The sequence below is a fragment of the Pleurodeles waltl genome, chromosome 5, assembly GCF_031143425.1.
Source record: "Pleurodeles waltl isolate 20211129_DDA chromosome 5, aPleWal1.hap1.20221129, whole genome shotgun sequence".
Classification (NCBI taxonomy): Eukaryota; Metazoa; Chordata; class Amphibia; order Caudata; family Salamandridae; genus Pleurodeles; species Pleurodeles waltl.
In genome coordinates, this window is record NC_090444.1 from 1,617,052,440 (window position 1) to 1,617,076,233 (window position 23,794).

Consider the following 23,794-nt stretch of genomic DNA (forward strand, 5'->3'; position numbering starts at 1 on the left):
CAAAACAAGTCTTGCAAGTACTAACAAAAAGAAAACTCCACCAATTTTTCAGAAACTCCACTTTTCACACGTATCACAGAGTTCCCAAATTCTGCCATCTCCGTAAGCAGAGTATATTTTTCTGCCCAACCCTGGTCAGCACCAGAATGTCATCAAAGGCATCTGGAGTGACTCCCAAAATGATTGTTAGAGTTCCCAGCAGAAGAAAGAGGAGAGGGATAAAAATGAGAGTTCTTAGGGCCCCCAAAACAGTTCTCAGGGGAATGAGTCCCATACCTAATCTGGCCACCAGAAAAGAGCTTCCCTGACAGGAGTAAGTAAAAATCTCCAAAGTGATATGAGTGGTTTGAGTATGGGCATCTCAAAGAAGAAACCAAGTGCCGAAAAAGAGTACCACCTCCTACTGAGGAAAAGACCCCGGGGTGGCAATGGTACTTCCTGGGGATGTGTTTCTGCTACTTAATGGGAAGGAGCTTAGCAGGGCTACGCTAGTGCCCGTGAGTGATGTGAAGATGTTCCCAAAGACTCATATGCCCTCCAATACTACCACGTATAGGCAATGGGTTAGGATAAATGGGCAAGGTGTGGACCCTCCGAGGGACTCAGGCGAGTGCCAGTAGAACTATGGTAAGGAGTCATCTGGTGTCCCAACAGCAGATTTTACCCAATGTATTCCACCAGGTTGTGGTAGCAGACAAGCGTTAGGGTCACTACCCAGAAGCCCTTTCTCCCTTTAGGTGGTGGGGGACTCAGCTCTTCAGCAAAAAGGCTGTAAGCCCTGTATTGCCTGTGGACTGTTTGCTAGGGAGTGACCGAAAGCACACTGCCTGGAAGGAAGGGGAACCCAGGTCACACCTGGAAATGTTGTGGGTACCTGAATGGGTGTTTGCTACCACCAGGTTCATAGATACCCAGAGAGGGAGTCAAAAAGGTCTGGAGCCTGGAACAATGGCCCAGACAACTGCCAAGTCAAGGGTGAGGGAGCCAGTCGCTGATTTTCTCCCAAGTGAGGTATTGGGGCGCCCAAGGAGGCTACCCTGGAACTCAGTGGAAAAGTCACTGTCTCCCTTGGTGACCTATCGAATGTTGTTGGATGGCAGGTAGAAGGGGGACCTACCAGGGAGGACTTCTGCAAGGCTCAGAGGGAGTGCCCAGCCTTGGGGAGCATGAGGCGATAGGCTGAAGCCCAGGCACCAGGTGATGATAATTACTGCATTTACTGGGAGGAGAACCTCCTGAACAGTGAGCCTAAGGAACCAGTGCATGGGACAAGGGCCCTGGTGGTCTCCTAGTGGTACCGGGCCTTCCTACTGGGGCTGGCTCACCTGATTCCCCTGGCAGAACATCTGAGCCAGGACAAGACCTTTGCCAGGCTTGTCCCCCACTTTTACTGGCCCCAGATGAGAAGATAGCCAAATATAATCCGTAGGATCTGTGTTAGCTGCCTGGCCAGTAATCTCCCAGGAAATTTCCCCAGGATGCAGTGAACTACATGCAGGCCCTCCGGAGCCATGTGGCCAAGGCTTCTGACAACCTACATGACAGCCAGGAAGTGATGAAGCAAAAGTACAACCAGACGACAGCCTTGCAACTTGCAACCTAGGCAGAAATTGTAGGTGATGGTGCGCGTGAAGCCCAGGGCACTCCAAGACATTAGAATGGACATCCTGAGATTGTTGAGTGGAAGGGGAGGCCACCTACTTGGTGGACCTCAAGTCCCCCAGACACCCAATAAGGGTTTTCCACCTCAACCATCTCAAGCCCCATTATGAGAGATCTTAGGACACTGATGATGGATGGAGGGGAGGAAGCGGGGAGGAAGAGGAGAGTGAACCTCTCCCTGACCTCTTAGCCTCTAGAGAGAAGGACGCGTCAGTGGAAGATGTGTACCTTTCCTCCTCCCTGACTTGTGAACAGCATAGAGACTGTTACCAGTTGCTGATGCAGTTTTTCATTGTCTTTACTCTCACTCCTGGGTTTCCACACTTGTGTACCCATGCAATAGACACAAGAGACAGCCCCTCTGTCAAGAATACAATTTACAGGCTGTCAGACAAAGTGAGGACCAGCATTAACGATAGGGTTTCTAAAATGCTGGAATTGGGGGTGATTGCACCTTCCTGTAGTCCTTGGTCCAGCCTTGTGGTGCTGGTACTAAATGGTTCCCCAAAGGGCACTACACCAGAACTCAGGTTCTGTGTAGACAGTAGGGGTCTCAATTCAGTCACCAAAACTGATGTTCATCCACTCCTATGGGTGGATGAGCCGATTGATTTGTTAGGGGCTATCCAGTTCCTTAGTATGTTTGACCTTACTTCAAAATACTGGCAGATCGCCATAAATAAAGGAGTAAAGGAGAGGGCACAGGGCCACTTCCAGTATAGGATAATGACCTTTGAGCTCGGGAATGTCTCTGTCACCTTCGAGAAGTTGGTAAACCAAGACTTTGCTGGAATGGACACCTTCAGCACTGCGTACCGTGATGACACCGCTGTTTTTAGCAGCAGATAGGAGGTCCCCCTCTTCCACAGAAGTGCTTTAGGCCCTGTGAGATGAAGCCCTGACTACAAAGGCCAGTAGGTTTCAGATAGGGCAGGGGACTGTGGTGTAACTGGGAGACTTGGTGTGGGGGGGATATGGTGGAACCCTTCCATGACAAGATAGAAACAATCATTGCCTGGGAACCCCAAAGACTCAGACAGAAGTGAGAGCCTTCTTAGATCTCACCGAATACTTCAGGAGGTTTGTCAAAAGGTATGGCACCACTGTGGCCTGCTTGACTGAACTGACATTAAAGAAGCAACCCAGAAATGTGATCTGGGCAGAAGCATGCTAGAATACATTTGACTTTCTAATACAAGCCATGTGCACAGCCCCTGAGCTCCAGGCCCCTGACTTTTCCAAGGAGTTCTTTGTTCACACTTGTCCCTCAGAGCATTGCGTAGGGGCAGTACTATCACATCTTAATAAGTGTCAGGAATCCCTAAGGTGCCTCCTGCAATATCTGTCAGCATCCCCAGGGATTAGGGTTAATCATATCTCTGTTCTTGGTTAAACCTTCATGTTTCTAAGTAAACATAATGTGCTGTGTCACACAATTAGTTTGATCAATGCTTGTTTTACCAATGCTTGTTTGCTAATTTGAGCAGGTGTAGACACGTGCTTCTAATTGGGTGTGGTGTAGACATGGGATTCTAATTGGGTGTGGTGACTCATCCGCATGTGGAAACTCAACTGCTTCCCTGATTGGCTATAAATAGCAGAGTGAAGCATGCCTCCCTGCTTGGCTTTGTTTTACTTCCTGATCTCAGCATCTGATTTGGCAGTCCAGCCCCTGCTGTCATCCTCATATTCAGGACTTTTGAGGCAATTCTTTTCTTTATTCCTGTACCAACAGACACCAGGCATTCCTCTAGCAGTCCGGAAAAAACTGCAGCTAAGTGACTAATATTCTCCAGGGGGTTTGTTCTTTGAGGGCTGCGCTTTCCTAGAACAACTGGTGTATTTCAGACCTCGTATTTTGGCAGAGTTCTTATCTTGAAGAGACTATGGCCCTCATTCTGACCTTGGCGGGCGGCGGAGGCCGCCCGCCAAAGTCCCGCCGTCAGGTTACCGTTCCGCGGTCGAAAGACCGCGGCGGTAATTCTGACTTTCCCGCTGGGCTGGCGGGCGGTCTCGTTCAGACCGCCAGCCAGCCCAGCGGGAAAGAGGCCTCCACGATGAAGCCGGCTCGGAATCGAGCCGGCGGAGTGGAAGCTGTGCGACGGGTGCAGTTGCACCCGTCGCGTATTTCACTGTCTGCGCAGCAGACAGTGAAATACATGTAGGGGCCCTCTTACGGGGGCCCCTGCAATGCCCATGCCAGTGGCATGGGCACTGCAGGGGCCCCCAGGGGCCCCGCGACCCCCCCTACCGCCATCCGGATCTCGGCGGTCCGACCGCCGGGATCTGGATGGCGGTAGGGGGGGTCAGAATCCCCGCGGCGGTGCAGCAAGCTGCGCCGCCGCGGAGGATTCAATGGGGCCGCGGTACACTGGCGGGACCCCGCCAGTGGTGCCGGTCCGACCGCGGCTTTACCGCCGCGGTCGGAATCCCCATTGAAGCACCGCCGGCTTGTCGGCGGTGCTCCCGCGGTCCTCCGCCCTGGCGGTCAAAGACCGCCAGGGTCAGAATGAGGGCCTAATGCATTTCTGAACATTCTACATTATTGTTGTAGTTACTTGCCGAAATGTGCTTCAGGAAATCTGCTTGAGCTCAAGTGCTACAAAAAGTGACAGTGCAATTTTAAAAGAGCATTTACGTGACTTTTCTTTCTCTAATAGCATAACTCTTGGATCTACATTGTGTCATTCATGCCTGTGCTTCAGGTTTGAGGAATTTGCTTTTGAAGGGTTTTTCACACACACAGGCCCTCATTCTGACCCTGGCGGTCTTTGACCGCCAGGGCGGAGGACCGCGGGAGCACCGCCGACAGGCCGGCGGTGCTCCAATGGGGATTCCGACCGCGGCGGTAAAGCCGCGGTCGGACCGGCACCACTGGCGGGGTCCCGCCAGTGTACCGCGGCCCCATTGAATCCTCCGCGGCGGCGCAGCTTGCTGCACCGCCGCGGGGATTCCGACCCCCCCTACCGCCATCCAGATCCCGGCGGTCGGACCGCCGAGATCCGGATGGCGGTAGGGGGGGTCGCGGGGCCCCTGGGGGCCCCTGCAGTGCCCATGCCACTGGCATGGGCATTGCAGGGGCCCCCGTAAGAGGGCCCCTACATGTATTTCACTGTCTGCTGCGCAGACAGTGAAATACGCGACGGGTGCAACTGCACCCGTCGCACAGCTTCCACTCCGCCGGCTCGATTCCGAGCCGGCTTCATCGTGGAAGCCTCTTTCCCGCTGGGCTGGCTGGCGGTCTGAAGGCGACCGCCCGCCAGCCCAGCGGGAAAGTCAGAATTACCGCCGCGGTCTTTCGACCGCGGAACGGTAACTTGACGGCGGGACTTTGGCGGGCGGCCTCCGCCGCCCGCCAAGGTCAGAATGAGGGCCACAGTGTGTTGGAAAATGGGTTATTGGTAGGGCAGGTAGGTACCTACACCTAGCAACAAGCCACTAACCTCCACATAGGTACAGTTAGGTCTCAGTAAATTAATCCCAGCTCAACCCTTGGTAGCTTGGCAACGAGCGTCAAGGCTTAACTTAGGAGACAAAGTGTAAAGCATTCAAATATCACAAAACAGTAATTAAATAAAACACAGGAAACAGTTTAAAAATCCAAAACCAATTTATAACAATAGCTTATATTTTTATCTTTAAAATGACACAAAAACGATTAAAATCGGTTCAGGGGAACCGGAGATATGAATTTTTAAAGTATTATTATTTTCTAGCGCTTAGAAACAAAAAGCGCCAATCGGGTCATCTGGTTGCACCAGGACCGGGGCAAAGTCAAACTTTCAGGCCGACCGCGATGGAGCCCTTCTCGGCTACAAGTCGCGGGAGGCCTCGGTTAAAAAGTTACCTTCTGACTTAGTCTCTTTTTTTATGTTTTTCTTCCCCGGGACGAACCTGCCAGTTGAATCCGACCTCCTGGAGCCCTTGTCCGGGTACGCGAAGTCGGTTTCCTCGGTGGTGATTTTTACCTTCGGACTTAGTCGTTTTTTCGAGATGAAAATCCTTCGACCGGGGTAAACCTGGATCTTGATCCGACGTCCGTGGAGCCCTTCTCGGATACGATGGCTGGGAGGTCCCGGTCAACTTTTTACCTTCGGACTTAGTCTCTTTTTTGGATGTTTTTCTTTACCGGGACGAACCACGAAGTCAGGCCGGGTCACGGTTGAGGCAAGCCGGATAGAATTTCCGCGTCGGGTCGGTCACTTTATGGAGCTTTTTTTCAAAAATTCTCCAATCTTTTCCAAACTTCTGGGGCTTCACCCAGATGTTCTTTTAAGGTTCTTTTGGGGTCCACAGCTCACCCCAAGGGTCCAGAAGTTCTGTGATGGTCCTTGGGAAGTGTGGACTTCAACTCCCAGAATGCACCTGGCGCATACTCCTTTTTGGCCACTGGACAGTGGTCAGCTGGTCACTTTTTCAGGAGTTGGTGCAGGGGACTCTGGATAGCAATTTTTCACCTGTAGCAAACAGGGAGTCCCTCCTTGAACCAGTTGAAGCCAGGCAAAGTCCTTCTTGTGGTGAAGCCCAAGTGTGCAGCTGGTGCAGTCTTTCTGAGTGCAGGGTCCAGGTGCAGGCCAGGGGTCCAGCAGGGCAGTCCTTCTTCTCCTTGTAGTTCCTTCTTCTTGAAATTTGGTGGGGATCTGAGGCGTGGGTGCAGGTCTGCCAGTTTTATCCTTGCTCCTGGGTGAAAAGCAGGGGGGCCCTGGTTCTCCAATCAGGGACAGGGTCGTCCCCCTGTGATGACCACTTCCTGGGAAGTGTGGCAAAAATCCATCCCAGAAGGCAACAGTCTCTAAAAATCCAACATGGATGAATCTGATTTTTGGAGGTTACATCTGGCTGAGCCCACCCACTGGTGTGGCTAAAAATCATAAACACACCCCTCTCCTGCCCTCTCCTAATCTAATCAAGGGGGCACCTAATTGTCTGGGGTTGCAGGATGTGGGGGTGTTGCTGGGTGCTCCAAATGTCCTTCTCTGCCTTTGAAGACCAGTTTGGCAGCCCTCCTCCTTCCTGCCTCACCATCTGCTGAGGGGAGATTCTCTCCCCCAAGCACATTCCTTTGTGTGAAGTCAGGCCACTTCACACTTCATCAAGGTAGCCTGGCAGAAGCTGCTGCAGGCTGGCCAATCAGAGCACAGCAGCAAAAACAATGCAGAGCTGAAATTGGCAACTTTTTAGGTAAAGTCTAAACTTTTTACCTGAACTAGTTATATTAAATCCAACAACTGGAAGTTGTGGGATTTATTACAACCATCAATTTGATACCAAATTCTTGGTATGTAACATTTAAGGAGACTTTAAAATTTAAAATAAAGTCTGCCCATTCTAGCCTATGAAGGCCATTTACTTCAATGAGGGAAAAACGAATTTGGCTGTTTTTACCTCACCAGGGCTTAGAAATCTATTTTTATAAAGTCCCTGCTTATAGTTACATGGCACCCAGCCCTAGGGGCACATAGGGCACACCTTAGGGGTGACATATATGTAAAAATAAGGTAGTTTAAGACTTTGGAAGTACCTTTAATTCCAAAGTCGAATTTGCATATAACTTTAATTTAAAAGCAGCCAGCAAGGCAGGCTTGCTTTTAAAATGACACTGGGCACCTCAGCAGTGCACCTAGGTGTGCACCACCTATGCTGTGGTCCCTAAACCTACATGCCCTACCAAATACTAGGGACTTATAGGTAGGTTAACTTAGCCAATTATAATTAGCCTAATTTGCATATCCATTTTACACAGAGCACAGGCCCTGGGACTGGTTAGCAGTACCCAGGGCACCATCAAAGTCAGGAAAACACCAGCAAAAAGAGGAAAATGGGGGCAAAAAGTTATGGGGCCTCTGCAATCAGCCCTGTTTTCTCACACAACCCCCCCCAGCCCACACGCCCCGGAAACTCAGCCCAACCCTGGGAGAGTCTTCCTGGCTTGTTAGGCGAGGAAGACAGTGAAGAAAACTGGCTGTCCCTTTGCAGGGCCTACTCTGCCTTATATCCTCCTGTCAGGGTCACTCCCTATGGGTAGTGAAGCCATCCCAACAGTAAAAGGACCCAACTCAAACTGAAACTTCCCTCTAGGGGGGTCTTCTTCCTTTCTCTCTGCCAACTTGGGTAGTGAGGTGCCCACCTCCCCTACTCCAAACTTTGCTAGGGCAACACCTAGCTTACCCAAAGAGGTCACCCAACACTTGAGCAACCCCACCATGACCAATAGGGTCAGAGGGCCTACTTTACTATTGGCCCTGGGGTCTGCCTCCCAGGCCAAGTACAGTGCTGCCAGGAAGGCTAGCACCCAGCAGAGGCTACTGACAGCTGTCAGTACCCAGAACCACACCCTAAGCTCTCCACTGACAGGTGGCTGAGCTGCTTTAAGGGCAACTTTGGGGTCCTGGCACCCCTCTTGCTGTCTAGAGTGGGGGGCTACCACCTCCTGTGGCAGACACCCTCCTTCCACTCTCCCTTCTGTCAGTGCAGGGGCAACACCTTGCATCTGGACAGCTGCCTGACTACTCAGGACTTCCTTGGGGTCAGGTGAGGCCTCACCAGTGCCAATTCTGCCCCCCCCCCCTACTGGGGCAGAAGGCCTTTGGCTCCCTGGAACTCTCTTTAAGAGTGGCCTACCCTTCCTTTTCTTCTTTCCTTTTCTTGGGGATCCCTGTCTCCTAACTGTAGGGACTGACTCCCCAGGACTTTGGGTTGGGGGGGCACCCTGGGCGACCGCCCCATCTGGGACCAGACTCACCTCTGGGAGGTCATTGCCCAGGATACAATCTAGGGGGAGGTCAGCACTGACTACCACCCTAATCCAGTCAAGGATACCCTCCCTCTCTAGGGGCACTATGGCTACAGGTTTGGAGGTGACCTCCCCTGTGGCTACCCTGACTTTCTTTGTCTTTCCTGGGACATACATGTCTGGGGTCACTAACCGGTCACTCACTATAGTGTGACTGGCACAGGTGTCTCTCAGGCCAGTGGTAGGGATCCCATTCACTTGAATGTGGTGGAAGTGCCTACTTCCACCCTCAGGGATCACAGCTTACCATCTGGTCCTGTCTCCCAGCTCAATGCTAGGAGGACTTCATCATCTGAGGAATCCTCCTCTATGGCTACACTGGACAGCCCAGTGCTAAGCACCTTCCTTGGACAGGCTGCATCTCCTCTGAAGTGACCTGTCTGCTGACAGTCAAAGCAAGCCCTACTGTCCAAGAGTTTTTTTTAACCCTAGGTCTCCCTGTCTCTGCTTGTCAGAGTGGGAGTGGGATTTACTCTCCTCCTTCTTAGGGTTCTGGGGTACAGAGGGAGTCTCTGTGGTGGGCTTACCACCTCCCTCCTTAGGTTTTTGGGGACCTGTCCCCCCCTTCTTGGAGTCTCCCCCCTGGGACTTGACAACCACCCTGGTTCTCAACCACTCATCAACTGCCTCTCCTAGCTCTCTAGGGTTGGTCTGCTTAGAGTCCACTAGATGCTGGCGGAGCCTCTCTTGGACACAATTAGTTAGAAGGTGCTCCCTCATAATCAAATTGTACAGCCCCTCAAAGGTACTTACCCTGTTGCCCTGTATCCAGCCCTCCAGTGCTTTTACTGAAATGTCCACAAAGTCCACCCAGGACTGGGTGCTTGTCTTTTGGGTGTCCCTAAACTTAAGCCTATACTGCTCTGGGGTTAGACCAAACTTTTTAGTCAAGCAACTCTTCATACTGGGGTATGAGTCTGCATCCTCCCCACTCATGGTTAGGAGCCTATCCCTCCCAGAGTTGGGAACTAACTCCCAAATGAGTGAACCCCAGTACTGAGGCTTGACTTTCCTCATCTGGAGGGCCCTCTCAAAGGCCCCCAGCCACTTATCTATGTCATCCCCCTCTACATAGGCAGGAACCACCCCTTTGGGTAATCTGGGGGCAAAACCCCCACCCAGGGACACCTCAGTTTCTTTCTCGCTGCCTCCATCTTTTTTTTCTTTGCTTGCCCACTTTTTCTTTTCTAGGGCAAGCTTATCTGCTTCCAAAGCTATGTAGGCTAGCTGGGCTTCCAGCTCTCTTTCTCTGATGGATGGGTTCTCTCCTCCTGAAAGGACCCCCTTCCTACCACTAGCTTTGGGTCTGCCCCTAGTGACTGTATCCACTGAGGACCGTTCCTCCTCTTCCTCACTTGGGGTCTGATGCCTTCCCTCCCCTGAAAGGTTAGAGCTAGCATCTTCCCCTTTTTCTTCCTCCTCTGGAGCTTCCTCTGTCTCTACCTCTTGGGCCTCAGCCCATGCTGTCAGGGATTTAATCAGGATTTCCTTCCTGAGATTAGTGGTTGCAGGCAACCCTCTTTCAATACACAACCCCCTAAGCTGGACTACTGTCAGTGTGGGTAGGCTAGCCAGATCAAGCTCCATGGTTCCCTAGTTTTGTGTCAACAAAAACTTTTTGCAAAAATTGGAAACAAGAATTTAGAAAAATTACAAAAATTCAATAATTGAAATTAATCCAAATTAATAAAAAAAAAAAAAATTAAAAATTAAAAACAATTTTTGCACTAGGACAATTTAAAGGATTTTTAATTTGTTTTACCTAAAACTGTAACGTGATTTTGAACACAAGTACAGGATCCCGTCGCTGCTTCCAATTATGTTGGAAAATGGGTTATTGGTAGGGCAGGTAGGTACCTACACCTAGCAACAAGCCACTAACCTCCACATAGGTACAGTTAGGTCTCAGTAAATTAATCCCAGCTCAACCCTTGGTAGCTTGGCAACGAGCGTCAAGGCTTAACTTAGGAGACAAAGTGTAAAGCATTCAAATATCACAAAACAGTAATTAAATAAAACACAGGAAACAGTTTAAAAATCCAAAACCAATTTATAAAAATAGCTTATATTTTTATCTTTAAAATGACACAAAAACGATTAAAATCGGTTCGGGGGAACCGGAGATATGAATTTTTAAAGTATTATTATTTTCTAGCGCTTAGAAACAAAAAGCGCCAATCGGGTCATCTGGTTGCACCAGGACCGGGGCAAAGTCAAACTTTCAGGCCGACCGCGATGGAGCCCTGCTCGGCTACAAGTCGCGGGAGGCCTCGGTTAAAAAGTTACCTTCTGACTTAGTCTCTTTTTTGATGTTTTTCTTCCCCGGGACGAACCTGCCAGTTGAATCCGACCTCCTGGAGCCCTTGTCCGGGAACGCGAAGTCGGTTTCCTCGGTGGTGATTTTTACCTTCGGACTTAGTCGTTTTTTCGAGATGAAAATCCTTCGACCGGGGTAAACCTGGATCTTGATCCGACGTCCGTGGAGCCCTTCTCGGATACGATGGCTGGGAGGTCCCGGTCAACTTTTTACCTTCGGACTTAGGGGGTTATTCCAACTTTGGAGGAGGTGTTAATCCATCCCAAAAGTGACGGTAAAGTGACGGATATACCACCAGCCGTATTACGAGTTCCATAGGATATAATGGACTCGTAACACGGCTGGTGGTAAATCCGTCACTTTTCCGTCACTTTTGGGACGGATTAACACCTCCTCCAAAGTTGGAATAACCCCCTTAGTCTCTTTTTTGGATGTTTTTCTTTACCGGGACGAACCACGAAGTCAGGCCGGGTCGCGGTTGAGGCAAGCCGGCTAGAATTTCCGCGTCGGGTCGGTCACTTTATGGAGCTTTTTTTCAAAAATTCTCCAATCTTTTGCAAACTTCTGGGGCTTCACCCAGATGTTGTTTTAAGGTTCTTTTGGGGTCCACAGCTCACCCCAAGGGTCCAGAAGTTCTGTGATGGTCCTTGGGAAGTGCGGACTTCAACTCCCAGAATGCACCTGGCGCAAACTCCTTTTTGGCCACTGGACAGTGGTCAGCTGGTCACTTTTTCAGGAGTTGGTGCAGGGGACTCTGGATAGCAATTTTTCACCTGTAGCAAACAGGGAGTCCCTCCTTGAACCAGTTGAAGCCAGGCAAAGTCCTTCTTGTGGTGAAGCCCAAGTGTGCAGCTGGTGCAGTCTTTCTGAGTGCAGGGTCCAGGTGCAGGCCAGGGGTCCAGCAGGGCAGTCCTTCTTCTCCTTGTAGTTCCTTCTTCTTGAAATTTGGTGGGGATCTGAGGCGTGGGTGCAGGTCTGCCAGTTTTATCCTTGCTCCTGGGTGAAAAGCAGGGGGGCCCTGGTTCTCCAATCAGGGACAGGGTCGTCCCCCTGTGATGACCACTTCCTGGGAAGTGTGGCAAAAATCCATCCCAGAAGGCAACAGTCTCTAAAAATCCAACATGGATGAATCTGATTTTTGGAGGTTACATCTGGCTGAGCCCACCCACTGGTGTGGCTAAAAATCATAAACACACCCCTCTCCTGCCCTCTCCTAATCTAATCAAGGGGGCACCTAATTGTCTGGGGTTGCAGGATGTGGGGGTGTTGCTGGGTGCTCCAAATGTCCTTCTCTGCCTTTGAAGACCAGTTTGGCAGCCCTCCCCCTTCCTGCCTCACCATCTGCTGAGGGGAGATTCTCTCCCCCAAGCACATTCCTTTGTGTGAAGTCAGGCCACTTCACACTTCATCAAGGTAGCCTGGCAGAAGCTGCTGCAGGCTGGCCAATCAGAGCACAGCAGCAAAAACAATGCAGAGCTGAAATTGGCAACTTTTTAGGTAAAGTCTAAACTTTTTACCTGATCTAGTTATATTAAATCCAACAACTGGAAGTTTTGGGATTTATTACAACAATCAATTTGATACCAAATTCTTGGTATGTAACATTTAAGGAGACTTTAAAATTTAAAATAAAGTCTGCCCATTCTAGCATATGAAGGCCATTTACTTCAATGAGGGAAAAACGAATTTGGCTGTTTTTACCTCACCAGGGCTTATAAATCTATTTTTATAAAGTCCCTGCTTATAGTTACATGGCACCCAGCCCTAGGGGCACATAGGGCACACCTTAGGGGTGACTTATATGTAAAAATAAGGTAGTTTAAGACTTTGGAAGTACCTTTAATTCCAAAGTCGAATTTGCATATAACTTTAATTTAAAAGCAGCCAGCAAGGCAGGCTTGCTTTTAAAATGACACTGGGCACCTCAGCAGTGCACCTAGGTGTGCACCACCTATGCTGTGGTCCCTAAACCTACATGCCCTACCATATACTAGGGACTTATAGGTAGGTTAACTTAGCCAATTATAATTAGCCTAATTTGCATATCCATTTTACACAGAGCACAGGCCCTGGGACTGGTTAGCAGTACCCAGGGCACCATCAAAGTCAGGAAAACACCAGCAAAAAGAGGAAAATGGGGGCAAAAAGTTATGGGGCCTCTGCAATCAGCCCTGTTTTCTCACACAGTGAAACCAAACCAAATTGTGCCACCCTGTTTAAACTCAGAGTGGGCATTTGTATTTCTTGGATTGTTTTTGTTCCTTTTTGTTTAACCCTCTGCATGCAGGAAAGTTATATGTGATATAATGAATACCCTTGTTTGTCTTTCTTGTGCACGATAAGCACAACCACAATTCTAATTGTAGTGTGCAACAATGACTCTCTGTGAAGCCAGCCTGAGTGTCGCAGTACTCATTGTTATGGTACTCAGTTTGGGTTCTTGGTAATGCAGTGTTAGTAATTGTACCAACAGTTATTATTATCCAAGAAAAGTGCTGGAGCATCCCGGTGTTCTTCTACCACTCCCGTGCCCATATCAGAAAGAGAGATTCAGTTTCAAAGAACTGAGTGCACTATCACTCTGTCAACAACGACCTGCCCCCCGAAGATACAGGGTACCTGGATGGACCGGCAAGACGTGACAGCGTTTTGTCTCCTTCTCTTCTACTCCCCCTTTCTTTTCACATCTGCTGTGGTTTCAGCGTCCACCAGGAAGTGCCGAGAGGTGTTGCAGGAGGTCGTGGGCATACCATTGCAGACATCCTGCTGTTCAGGTGAGTGGCCCCGTCTCGACAATAAGGAAGGCTTAAACCAACCTGTAGCTTTCATCTCCAGGAGGTTACTGACCCAAGAAAAGAGGTAGAGCACTGTTCAGCGGGAAACCTTTGTTGTGGTTTGGGCACTGAAGAAGCTGACACCATGCCTGTTTGGGACTCACTTCCATATTGAAATTGATCACAGGCCCCTCAGGTGGCTAATGCAAATGAGGGGTGAGCATTCTAAATTGTTGAGGTGGTCAGTCTCCCTATAGGGAATGGACTTTATGGTGGAACACTGACTTGGATCAGACTACGCCAATACTGAAGGTCTCCCTAGGTTTGCCGTCTTAGCAGTGAGATCTCCCAAGGGGTTGGGTAGCTCTTCCTACTTTTAGCTAGGGGGAACACGTCTTAGAGCTGACAGCTTTAGGGTGGTGTTACCCCAAACCTTTTGCCTGCCTTTCCTCACTTGGTGCGGATCTGTGTTTGTGGCCATTTCGACTCTGGGGCACTTTTCATCTGCTAACCAGTGCTAAAGTGCATGTGCTCACTCCCCTAAAACATGGTAACATTGGCTTATCCACAACTGGCATATTGAATCACTTATAAGTCCCTAGTAAAGTGCACTATATGTGGCCATTGCCTGTAACTTAAATGCTACTAGTGGGCTTGCAGCACTGACTGTGCCACCCAATTAGGTAGCCCTTTAAACATGTCTCAGGCCTGTCACTGCACAGCTTGTATGTGCAGTTTTACTGCCATGTCAACTTGGCATTTAAAACCCTTTGTCAAACCTTAAACACCCCTTTATTATATCTACGTCACTCCTAAGATAGGCCCGAAGTAGCTCATAGGGCAGGGTGCAGTGTAAGTCAAAGGCAGGACATATGATCCTTAGTTTTACTTGCCCTGGTAGTGAAAAACTCCCAAATTACCCAAATTAGTTTTTCACTACTGCAAGGCCTACCCCTCTTGTAGGATAGCATTGAGATTCCTTATTCCATTTGTTAGACTTTTCATCCTTGGCGTGGTCTCCCTTAACGTTTTGCCTCTGTTTCCCAGTTTGTTGATGTGTGCTGGACTCTGTTTTTGCTATTTTTGTTACTCTGGGCACTTTACCACTGCTAACCAGTGCTAAAGTGCAAGTCCTCCTATACAAAATGTGTATGTAATTGGTTCATCCATGATTGGCATATTTGATTTACTAGTAAGTCCCTAGTACAGTGCACTAGAGGTGTCCAGGGCCTTTACATCAAATGCTACTAGTGGGCCTGCAGCACAGGTTGTGCCACCCACATTAGTTGATCTGTAAACATGGCTCAGACCTGCCACTGCAGTGTCTGTGTGTGCAGTTTTAAACTGTAAATTCGACTTGGCAAGTGTACCCACTTGCCAGGCCCAAACCTTCCCTTTTCTTACATGTAAGGCACCCCTAAGGTAGGCCCTAGATAGCCCCAAGGGCAGGATGCAGTGTGTGGTTACGGTAGGACATAAAGGCCCTCATTATGAACACAGTGGTCGAAACCTCCGTGTTCATGCTGGCGGTCTCACTACTGACCGTCAGCGCCCCTGGAAGCCTGCCGGCTGTATAAAGAACATTCCTGTGGGCCGGCGGGAGGAACATTGTTTCAGCCCGCCGGCCCACAGGAATGCCTGGCCGGGACATTGACGGCAGCCCCACCAATGCCTCTGTGCCGTGGGTGCAGCTGCACCCGTCGTGCAGATCACTGGCCGTAAATCGGGCACTGACCTGCGCGATGGGTCACTGCACAGGGGCCCCTGCAATGCCCATGCCAAGTGCATGGGCAGTGCAGGGGCCCCCAGGGGTGCCCCAGTGCACCCTTCCCCGCCAGGGAAAGGCTGGAGGCTAAGGGATCATTATCTGAGGGGCAGCACCGCTGCCCTATTGGATAATGATACCGACCGCCGCCAGGCTGTCTGAAGGAGGCAGCCTGGCGGTGAGTGAGGGGCACCTATGGAGGCCCTCCATGGGTATACTATGTGGCGGTGTGGCCCGCCATGCCGGCTGGCGGGTTTTCCCACCACCGCCTGCCTGGTGGGCCACACCGCCAAGATCATAATGACCATCAAAGTAATGTGTTTTATATGTCCTGACAGTGAATTACTACTAAATTTGTTTTTCACTGTTGCAAGGCCTGTCCCTCTCATAGGTCAACATGGGGGCTATCTTTAAATATGATTAAAGTGTAGATTCCCTTTGGGAGCAGATACACATGTAGAGTTTTGGATATCTGAGCTCACAATTTAAAAATACCTCGATTAGTAAAGTTGATTTCAAGATTGGGTGTTTGAAAATGCCACTTTTAGAAAGTGAGCATTTTCTTGCTTAAACCATTTATGTGACTCTGCCTTTTTGTGGATTCGCTGTCTGGGTCAGTTTGACAGTTGGACTGGTTGCACCTCTCACAAGACAGAGACACAAAGGGAGCTGGGGTGTAACCTGCATATCCTGATGAGCCATCTTTGACAGGAGGGAGAGGAGGAGTGGTCACTTGCACCTGAAAGGGCTGTGCCTGCCCTCACACAATGCAGTCTCCAACCCCCTGGTGTGTGTCTGAGGCCTGGCCTGGGCAAGGCAGGATTTCACAAACAAGAGAGACTTTCCTTTGAAGTGAGCCTACTTCAAAAGGCAAAATGGGTATAAGAAGGGCCGCTAAAACCTAGACTGTAGAACAGTTCTGGAAACCAAGAGGAACCTCTGCCTGGAGTAGAGCTGAAGAGCTGAGGAAGAAGAGATGCCCTGCCTGTGAATGTGCTTTGTGGGGCCCTCCTGCAGTTGCTGCTTCTGCCTGTGCTAGAGGACAAATACTGGACTCTGTGTTGCCTTCCATCTTGTGAAAAACTCTCCAATGGCTTGATTTAGAGCTTGCCTCCTGTTGTTTGAAGTCTAAGGACAGCAAAGACTTCTCTCAGCCAGCACCTGGAACCTCTGCTGAGACTCCTACTCTGCCAAGTGGTGCCCATCCAGTTCCTGGGACATTGAAAGGAGAAGTTGGTAGGCCAAGAGTGAGGGGAAAAGATCAACGCGATTCTGATCTGCGGCTGAAAAATCGACGCGCTGCTGGCTGAATATCGACACTCACCTGCTATGCAACCGGAAGTTCGACGCCCACGGCTGGAGAAACAACACGCACCATTGTTGATAGAGGCTGGTGAGTTCGCAACCCGCGCTGCGTGGTTTTCGCATTATCGTGCAGCAGGATTTCTGATGCAAACATCGCTGGGCATGTAAAAACGACGCATGTCGTGCTCAGACCTGAGAGTGCAGTTCGAATTGACACATCGCTGTCCTGCAGAGAGAAGAAATGATGCACGCCGACTCGACGGAAGGAGAAACGACGCACGGTCTCCCTCATGAGTGATACTGACGCATCGCAAGCCCTTTTTGATGCACACTTGCCCGTGCAGGGTTATTTTTGACGCACCCAGGTACATTTCCACGCTAACAGCGTTAGCGTTGTGTTTAAAATTACATGAAGACTCTTTTTGGTTTTTAATTGATAACTTAAATTGTGTATTGTCGATTTTTTGTCGTTTTGGTCTTGTTTTGTTTAGATAAATATTTTATATTTTTCTAAACCTGCGTTGTGTCATTTTGTAGTGTTTTCATTAGGTTACTGTGTGTGTTGGTACAAATACTTTACACCTAGCACTCTGAAGTTAAGCCTACTGCTCATGCCAAGCTACCAACGGGGTGAGCAGGGGTTAGATGAGGGTGATTCTTTTATACCCTGGCTAGAGTGAGGGTCCTTGCTTGGACAGGGGTAACCTGACTGCCAACCAAAGACCCCATTTCTAACAACAGTTATTAAGTGTAATTCCTGATTGAAAAAGAGTAGGACAATCATGTTTGGTTCCTATGGACTAGTAATATTAAACCCTCCTCAATGGTAAAGTGGGATTTATGATTAAAACTTTAAAAATGGCACTTTTAGGAAAGTTTGTATTCTTCTGCTCCTATGCCCTGTGTGTCTACTGCCTTCCTCCAATAAAACTCTAGGTTGGGTGACATGTGAGCTTTGTGTATCCCCTCTAGATAGTCACACAGAAATGGAACTGAGGTGTTCCATTTATATTCTGATGGTCCATCAACAGGCTGATGGGCCTTCTTTACCTAGATGGGAGGGAGGAGCTGTCACTTGTACCTGAATAGGGCTGTGCCTGTCCCCACACAAAAAGCTGCACAACCCCTTGCAGTGTATCTGGAGCTAGACCAGGGAAGGGAGGACCTATGTGCACTTGAAAGCCCCTCTTTGAAGTCACCTCTAATTCAAAGGCACCACTGGGTACAAGAACTGGATTTCTGACACTACCAAATTAGTACACTTCTGGACCTGAGGGTACTCTGCCAGGAAGAAGGACTGCTGTGCTGCTGAAAGGGCAGCCACTCTGCTGGAACACTGCTGGACTTTGCTGGACTCCTGCTTTGCTATGCCTGCCCTGCTGGCTTTTAACGTGGGAACAACTACCCTGCATACATTATACCTGGCAAAGGTACAAGGTGATGCAGGCCTCTACAAACTGATGCATTGGGCCCAATGAGTTAGTTTGGAGATACAGAGCAGTGTGGAGTACTGATTGCTCCATAACTGCATAAAAAAATGATGCAACAGCAGCACAAGGTCCTTGTAAATGAGGCCCCCAATTTCTAACACAGGCATGCTGTGCTCACTATTATCCTGAGATGTCCCATATCTTTAGTGCATGTATCCTTGGCTACAGTGCACAGATATCCTTTATAGCTGCACACATAAAAACGTTTAAGGGTGTATTGCTTCCCATGCTAAAAAGTGTGACCCTAAATATACCAGTGGGATATTCTTTCTCTTCATCCTTTTTTTCCTGAATATAAGAGCCATGGTAACACAGTGAGTCCCAGCTCCTCACATTTGGAAATTAACATGATTGATGTGAGGTTGTTATATACTGTGCACCTGAATATGGGCTTCCACATTGTTAAAAGGGTGATGCCAGTGCTCTACTTTATACCACAATATTGCTCTGTTGGCATTTGTGACTCTAAGATTAAATAGAAAAACGCTTTTCCTGCCTTACAATTAGGTCCAATTGGAGTAGGTGCGTGTTTATAGTGAATCAACAGCCCGACTGGATGACTGATGGGTGTGTCCTGTGAGTTGTTTTTTCTTCCTTTTGCTAAACCTTGAGTCCTACTAGGCCACTCCCATTGTTTGACAGTGATTCCCCATATTAATGCCACCCCCACTGGAAACTCCTACGCTTAATGATTGTTAGTAACTTTAGGAATGTTGAATGTTAGGCATTGGGGTTGATGCATTGGAAACAATCTCCTTATACATGGGTATAAATTCTAAACAGCTGATCAAGTTTAAGGGCAAAGTAAATACGTGCACGCTCCATAATTCATAATTATTTTTTACTAAACTGTAGTGTTTTGCGCGACTTTTTTTAGTTTAAGAGGTTGATTATGACAACTAATGTTCTACAATTCATGGTAAATTTGGCAAAACTTTATATTGCAGACTGATGCAATACTTTATATTAAAGAACTGAATAACATTGTAATAATTCATGTAAATTGTAGAAGAAAATTTTGATTGACTGATTGTTAATACGTAGCCTATGTCCACATGATTAAGGGCCTGATTTAGATTTCGGCAGACAAATCAGGTCCTAAGTGTGGTTTTAGAGGTTTTAGGACCGCAGCATGCCCTTTGCTGAGCTTTAAAGGTCTATTTTATCTGCATAGTAGTAGTTTTATTTTATATTGCTTGGAATTAAATGTAATTGAAGAATTCTTTAAAGTAGTCTTTTTTTTATTTTCTTTGAATAAATAGCCTTTAATTTACGTACTAACTTACTACCAAATTCAATTTTGTAATTCATTGCTCTGTTGAAAGGAAAAAGCATACACAACAAATGTCCCCTAGGCATCTAGACAAGAATACCATCTCTCTACTCAGTTTGCTGCTGCATATGTGCCCAACATCTGTTAAATACGTGCACGCACCGTAATCATAAGGCTCCTATAAAATGTGACCTGTTTAGCCATATATTGACATTTGGATTGTTATGCTGTGCAGATGTTGAGGCGTCACCAAAGATGAGACATATTGGCCGAATATAAGTAAAGTGGCACTGCATCAAATGCAGCGCCACTTTTCTTGCGCCCCCACCCCAACGCCACCATGTGTGCACTGTATTTATGATACAGTGCAGCATGGCGATTTTAGGAAAAATGGCATTCATATTTTTGACACTATTGTGGCGCTTTGCTCCACTAGTGTCAAAAATGTATTCACTAGTGGGGCAAAATGCAAGAAGGCCTATGGATTACAATGGGTGCGTCCGTTTAATGCCTGCTTTCAGTAGGTGCTAAAAATTATGCCAAAAATGTGGCAATGAAATCTTGTAGATTTAATTGCGCCATTTTTACAGGCCTCCTTATGCCGGAACGCCCCCTTTGCATACATTATGCATGGCACATGCATAATGTTGCACAAAAAGTTACAAAGTGGTGCAATGCGTGCATTGCGCCACTTTGTAAATATGGTGCAGGTAAAAGACCACCTTAGCGCTGCCTTAGCGTAAAAAAAATGACGCTAAGGCAGCGCTAAAGTGGAGCAAGGGGCTCTTAAATCTGCCCCATAGATTCACACTTCTCAATAAACATCTTAAGACTTTTGCAAATTATAAAAACTGTATAATAAAAAGAATGTAGTGAGTGTCTCTGCAACTGTGGGCTCCCCCTCAAACTCAGCCCAGATGTTTGGGTTGTGGTCCGCTGTTTCCCTCTGGATATGAGAAAGGTTATAAAAAAGGTCTATTTTTAAAGCATTCATTGCATTTGAAACACAGAGGAATGCATGGTGTTGTGTAATGCGGATTGATGTTTATGAGATTCAAAACGAGACCACCCTTCAAGAAACGCAATCCCAGCACTCTGCTCATAATGCACAGTTTATTAGTCCGCTAAACCTCCAGGAACTTCTGCTGTTGAGGTTAGAAAATGAAATTACGATTGCGTACAATGATTGATAGAGGCTATGTGGAAATTACATAATGCACCATAGTAACACTGAGGAGAAAATGACTGATGTGTTTTGTTCTCGATCATTAATTGAAGGAGTTATTTTTCCTCACTTTTTAAATTTATATTCGAATTACATCTGAAACGAATCATTGATAGAACCTTTCCGGCTTTGATTTTTGTGAAAATTACTAAGCAATCCAATTAAATTTGAAAACAATGATTCACAGTCGCTACACTTCCGCCCACGTGCCCCGACGTCAGGCTGAAACGTCTTCAATCTTCTTTCTTGCTGACTGCCATTATATTTTTTTAAATGGTTAGGATACGGCAACAGGTATAATGGCCTGACTCAGCCAGAATTAATGTGTCCCTCCTGCGCCTTTTGTCATTTTAGTAGCACTGATGTAATTTTATACCAGATTATGCCAACATGGTTGTGGGTTGCTACACAGTTTTGATTATGCGTTTCCCGTAGTTGGAACATTTGCCACCCCAGTTAGGGCCCAGCCATATGCAAATCAGTCTTGACCCTGCTCAGCCTGGGAACAGTCCAGCCCGAACCAGGGTCAACACTCCATCCATCATTTTATTTTGCGATATTGCCTTGTGTGCCCCAAGTGGCTAGGGTATGCCCAGACATGGGTCCCTTGTTTGCCGCACTACTGGATTCAAGCTAGCCTGGCTGATAAAGAGTGATACCTTAAACCGGTCCTAGGATGCTTGATTCCTTTCTAGGGAGTTCTTGCTGGACTGCTCAGGGTCAAGACTGATTTGCCTATGGCAGGGTCCGAACTGGCGTGATGTGGCAAGCAAAATGATGATGGGTTAAACCCAGATCTGTGACTGGGGTGAGTGTTTGAAAAGTTTCAACACTCCGTCTATCTTTTTCTTTTGTGATGCTGATTTCTGCACCCACAGTGGCTAGGGTATGCCAAGGTGTGGGTCCCTTGCTTGCTGTGCCTCTGGATTTAAGCAAGCCTGGCTGATGAATGGTGATACCCTGAAACTGGTCTCAGGATGCTTGAATCCTGTCCAGGGAGGAACTGGCTTGGCAGTTCGGGCTGGACTGCTTCCGTAGGAAGCAGGGTCAAGACTGATTTGTATATGGCTGGGTCCGAACTGGGTTGATGTGGCAAGCAAAATAACAATGGATTAAACCCATTTCTATGACTGGGGGTGTGTTTGAAAAGTTTGAACACCCAGTCCATCATTTTATTTTGTGATATTAATAAACTGTCCATTCTGTGCAAAACTGAATGTGAAAAAATCTGGCACCACAAAATGTTCTGTTACTACACAGAATTATTTCGATCCGCAGTCTATGAATTTATTTAATCCCATGGTATCAAGCTCAAAAATTACACATTCCTGATTAGGTTGTATAAAAAGAAAGTACGATTCTATTTGTTGATGCCAAAAATGAGAGTCTCAAAATTTGCTTTAACATTTTTGTAGGACACTGGTCAATTTTTATGAGAAGCTTCTTATCTGTTCCATGATAACTGAAACAAACAAAGATAGTTTTTGTGGAATTAGTTCCAAATTACCCTGCAAGGTTTACATTTCCTGATATATAAACAATCTGTGATCTGTTGAATGTCATCATCTTTCCACTTTTTAAGTACCCAGTTTCAATTTTTAAGGCCATATTTTGCCACTGTAGCAAAGCACTAACTTAAATTATGCTGATAGATTATATTAACCAAAGAAATGTTTTTCTATATAGACCTAACATCTGTAAAACAATTCTTTTTGGGGTACATAGGACTATTAATAAATAATGATGGACCAATAGATAATTATTTCAACATCATATTGGTCACAAAACTATCCAATAATTTAGGGCCTGATTACGACCTTTGGGGAGGGGATTACTCCGTCGCAAAAGTGACAGATATCCCACCTCCACATTACAATTCCATTAAATCCTATGTAACATGTAATACAGCGGACGTGAAATCTGTCAAATTAGTGACAGAGTAATCCCCTCTGCCAAGGTCGTAATCAGGCCCATAGTCTGGATTGACTGGAAGTTTAGGCATGTTAAAACATTAGCCAAACAACTGAATAATATAGCCTAAAACTAGGGTGTGCTAGACCACCATCTTGAGACTCAAGCTGGATTTTGGATAGCTTTATACAAGGTCTTTGCTCTTTCTATATCCATTGGGTAACAGATCTGTCAAGGTCATTAAAATATTTGTGTGTAGGATACAAGGTTTGAAAATAATATTTCTAGCAACACTCACATCCTAATCAAAATTGTTAAATAAATATTTTGTCGCTTCTACAACAAAGTTATTATTTTATTTAATTTTCACATAGTTTAATTCACATACATTTCTATACTGGGGGATGACATAGATACCAAGATACCTGATTGGATGATGCTTAACTGGGCCATAGGTTAAGAGAGAGCTCACTACTGGAAGCACTGATCATAATAACTTTTGTTTTCCTAACATTCATTTTATATCCAATGATATGGGAGAATAGGTACAATTGCTCATTTGCATAAATGTCTATTTGATGTTTTCATATACCCTTTTCAAATATAAAGTCAAAGCATAAGCAAGTCATTTTTACATTTGCCATGTTGAGGGGACTAGGATCTGGTATCCACATTAATTTTGATTGTCAGTGGTCGCATCAACAAAAAACAGTGGTGGGGAAAAGGGACGGACCCTTCAGATTCATCTAGTGACATTACTTTTTACAACCCGCATTAAATTGAATAGATTATAATGGATGCTTTATCTGACAAATATAATTTCTTAAGGATTCATTATAAATACTTTTGAAATGCCAAATCTATCTTAGATGTAAAATAAGGCTTTCCAACTAATCTAAGTAGTCATGTTCAAGGTTGTGAAACCCTTCTGGTACCCTGGTGTGTTAGGGGTCAGCCAGCGCACTGTGAGCTAGCTATGAACCATGTCAACATTTACCGATGGTATATGCAGACTGAGTCCCTATAACTTGATATTTATGTTGACCAGATACACAGACTTACTTCACCTGCAGGAACCATATAACAACGTAAAAGTTTTACGAGCATTCCTCCATCCCTTCCCACTTAAATATCAGATAATAACAACAAATATTAGGGTTGTAGAATGGCTTTAATAAGTACATTGATGTGCTATGATGATATTGTGGGGATAAGTAGTTACTCAAAATATTCTAGACTTTGGTTTCAAGAAATTGCAGCCATTTCTTGATCCAGTGAC